Source organism: Echinops telfairi, unplaced genomic scaffold (genome assembly GCF_000313985.2).
Source record: "Echinops telfairi isolate 266 unplaced genomic scaffold, ASM31398v2 ScPeMD7_3533;HRSCAF=4204_0, whole genome shotgun sequence".
Classification (NCBI taxonomy): domain Eukaryota; kingdom Metazoa; phylum Chordata; class Mammalia; order Afrosoricida; family Tenrecidae; genus Echinops; species Echinops telfairi.
This window is the reverse complement of record NW_022107431.1, coordinates 39629074-39632943: the sequence shown is the minus strand read 5'-3', so window position 1 is coordinate 39632943 and position 3870 is coordinate 39629074. Positions and strand designations below refer to the sequence as shown.

Here is a 3870-nt window from a genome sequence, read left to right as displayed (position 1 = left end):
GAAGCTCTGCTGGAATCTGACCAGCATCGCAGCACACACACCGCCACCCACAGATGAGTGGTGGTGACTGGCTAGAAATGCAGCCCAGTTAGGTCCAGGTAAGAGACCTGGGCCTTCTGCCTGGAGGGTGAGAATTTATCACCGAGCCATGTCTGTGTCCCCAGACAGCCGCGTGCTCTCTGTCAGTTGTCCTCATGTACATTCGACAAATGGCGACCCCACGTACACAGAGTATAATCCTGTGGGTTTCCAAGACTGACTCTTTACCAGAGCAGACAGCCTCATCTTTCTCCTGAGAAGTGAATGGTGGATTTGAACCCGCTCACCTTACAGTTAACAGCCCAGGGTATAACCCACCATGTGTCACCAGGGCTCCTTAGACAACCTGAGGAGGTCCATATTTTTTGTTGCTGTTTCACAGGTGAGGACACGGAGGTCCTGAGAAGTTACTTAGGTTTTGTCCGCCCGGCTCCTAAGAGACCACGGAGGAAATAAAATACAGACTTCTCAGTTCAGCTCCAGAGACCAGGATGTCTTTCTGCCCCCACTGCACCCCACCCCCATGGTCCTCGGGGGTTCTGGGCCCTGCCACGTTCACCAGCCTCTGCCTTCTCTCCTTTCTCTCGCTTCTCTGTTCTCCTCCTGTAAGTACATTCTAGGATCTTTCTTTGCTTGGAGCGGGATCAAACAGCATCTGTGGTTTTGCTAACACTGTTCTGACTCCCAGAGAAGAAGCGGTGAGCTCTGTTGATCTCTGCTGGGCGCAGTGGACCCAGGACGAGAGAGGTAGTTGTTACATGCTGTAAGTCACCTCCCAGCTCCCGGGCCGGTCCTGTGCCATATCCGTCCATGCTGGTAGGATCCAGAGATTCTCGTTGGTCTGGTTTTCAGAAGTAGATCACCAGGTCGTTCCTCCTAGCCCATCTCAGTCCGGAGGTGTGACTTTATCATTCCTTAGGCAGCGGTGTAGCTGCCTCTTTGCTGTGGGTTTAGGTATAAACATATAATCCATAGGCATCTACAACCTGTCCCAGGGAACAGAATGCCCGCCAGCACTTTTGAAGCCCCATGTGCCTTCCCTGCTGGCACCTGGGGAAACCACCGTCCTGCATTTTACACCCACCTGTGCCTTGTTTTTCTCTGTTGTTTTGTCACGAATGGATGCACCGTGAGGGATACGTTAGTCTTGACTTCCTAACGAGATGCTGTCATAGGTTGGCTTTCATGCCGATGGAAACACATGGTCTTTCTCCCACACCCGCTGGAGGCAGGGGCATCCTCACCCAGTTTCCATGTCATCTCAGGAGTGAGGTGGGGCCACTCGAATGGATTTAGTACTGTGGGGGCACAGTGGTTATACGTTGGGCTGCCATCTGCAAGGTCAGCAGTTCCAAACCACCAGTCGCTCCTCGGGAGAAAGACGGGGCTTTCCACTCCCATAAAGAGTTCCAGTCTCACAAGGGGCAGCTCTCCCCTGTCCTACAGGGCTGCTATGAGTTGGTGTTGGGCCGATGGCAGTGAGAGTCGAGTGAGTCAGTCTTGCAGCTTTCCGCGAGAGAACAAATTCATCGTGCTCACCCGATGTGAAAACAGTGGCATGTGCAATTAACAAGGGTAGCATCAGAAGCCCTGGTGCCACAGGGGTTACGCGTTGGGCTGTGATCCACAAGTCCACAGTTCAGAACCACCGACCTCTCCGAGGGAGAAAGGCAAGGCTTCTACTTCCACCGAGTTATCGTCTTGGAAACTCACGGAGCAATTCTACCCGTCCTCTAAGGTCACTATGCAGCAGTAGTGACTCGATGGCAGTGCGTTTGATTCTCAGAGGATCAAAGGAACCCATTTTGTGTCCAATAGCCAGCACCCCCAGTCCTCGTGGGTGGCCTCAAACATTTTTTTTTAGTCCATAAAATGGGGATAGCGATTCCCACCCACAAGGTTGGTGATGAGGAATCATTTTTAAAGAGTATCAAGCAGGTAAAAAGTATTTTGTAGGTTGTGGGTGCTGTACAGGGGGTGCAGGCCCTGGGTGCTGCGGATGGAGACCACACCTGGCTGCTGACTGAGGGGCTGGAGGTTCAGCTCCACCCAGAGGCGCCTTGGAAGAAAGGTCTGGCAATCTTTCTTCTGCACTTACAGGCTACAGCCCTGTTCACCTTCCTATGCTGCGACCCTTTAATGCAGTTCCTCATGTTGTGGTGACCCCCCCCAACCATACAATTATTTTCATTGCTACTTCATAACTGTCATTTTGCCACTGTTATGCATCATCATGTAAATATCTGATATGCAGGATGTATTTTCTTTGTTACAAATTGAACATAATTAAAGCATAGTGATGAATCACAAAAACAATATGTCATAATATATTGTGAAATATTTATTTCTAATGACAAATAAATGAAATTTTGTCTTGTAGCATGGTGTAGCATAGGTAACAGTCTTCACACCAGGTACTCATATGTGGGTGTATCTGCATGTGGGCGGACCTGCCTGGAGATGGATAGAGGAGCGATGTCTCGGTTCCTAAGACCATGGGAAATATGTGTTTTCCGATGGTCTTAGGTGACCCCTGTGAAAGGGTCGTTCGACCCCCAAAGGGGCTGCCACCCACAGACTGAGAACCGCTGCCCGATGGAGCACAGTGTTACCCTCGCACACATGGGGGCGATCAGCAGCACCCCGTGTTTGTTTCTGTGCTGAGGTGTGGGTGTCTGGCACATGCTGCGGCTTAGGCGACAAGGGGTCTGAGTTGGCGCATGGCCCAGTAGGAAGGCATGCGGGACCTTGCAGAGTCATGTATTACGATATGGGGGCCTAAACATGATACGGAGGGCATGGTCTAGAACTGAGGGCTCTAAGGGAAGGGAAGAAACTAGTGCTGCCTCAGGCCTGCCTTAGTTATGCTAGAACAGACCGCCAGGCCTGACCGACCGACAGACCGACAGACGATCGGACAGCAGAAGGAGGTGTGCAACAGACATGCCCACCCCTACCCCCCAGCCCTCTAGCCCCCAGGGAGCAACTCAGCATTCTGTCTTCCTACTCTCTGCCTGCTTGGGCTGGGTGCCATCGAGTTGGGCCTGACCTGTAGTGACCCGATGCCCAACAGAAGCCACCACCACCCGGTCCTGGCCGTCCTCACAGTTGGTCCCGTGCCCATTGTTGCAGCCCTGTGTCGTCCATCTCCTTGTGGGCCTTCCTCTTTTGCTCTGCCCCTCCGCGGTACCAAGCACCGTGTGCTCCAGGGGCTGGTGTCTCCCGACAACATGTCCAAAGCCCAGGAGACCAGTCTCACCCACCTTCCTTGCCTTAAGGAGCGCTCTGGCTGTACTTCTTCCAAGACGGATTCGTTGGTCCTTTGGGCTGTCCATGGTGCTTTCAGTGTTCTTCCCCGGGCCCTGGACACTTCCGCCTCACCCTGGTGACCCCAGGGACTCTGGACTCTGCACTTACAGGCTACAGCCCTGGCCCCTGCAGCTCCCGAGACCCAACTTGCCTCAACTTGACTTTAAGTGCTCGGACCACCTCTATTCAGAAAGGCAAAACCTGCACTCGTGATCTTCCCACGCCAACCCTGTCTCTCCTCCTGTGTGGAAGGCACCACAGGGACTCCAAAACCAGCGCCAGGGGCTCACTTTTAGATTCTGTCTTCTGTATTCCTCAGTCCTGCGGCCTCCATTACCGACCAGCGCTCACGGGTGCCCACGGTCTTCATTGCCATGTCCCGGTGGGAGGACCCCATTGCTTACAGGGAGTTTCAGAAACGGCAGGAGCAATTTTGACGGTTGCCAGGATTACCGATGGGGGATAAAATCCTTCCCAGGCCTCTGGGCGAAAGCCTACTGACCTTCCCACTGAATGCAGCAA

At 53.1% G+C, this 3870-nt stretch overlaps 1 protein-coding gene across 1 annotated transcript in view; it reads right to left on the bottom strand.

Moving 5' to 3' along the window:
* LOC101656467 (coiled-coil domain-containing protein 162-like) overlaps nucleotides 1-3870 on the bottom strand; it is a 24882-nt gene that overhangs the window by 11981 nt on the left and 9031 nt on the right. The gene's annotated exons all lie outside the window — the stretch shown is intronic.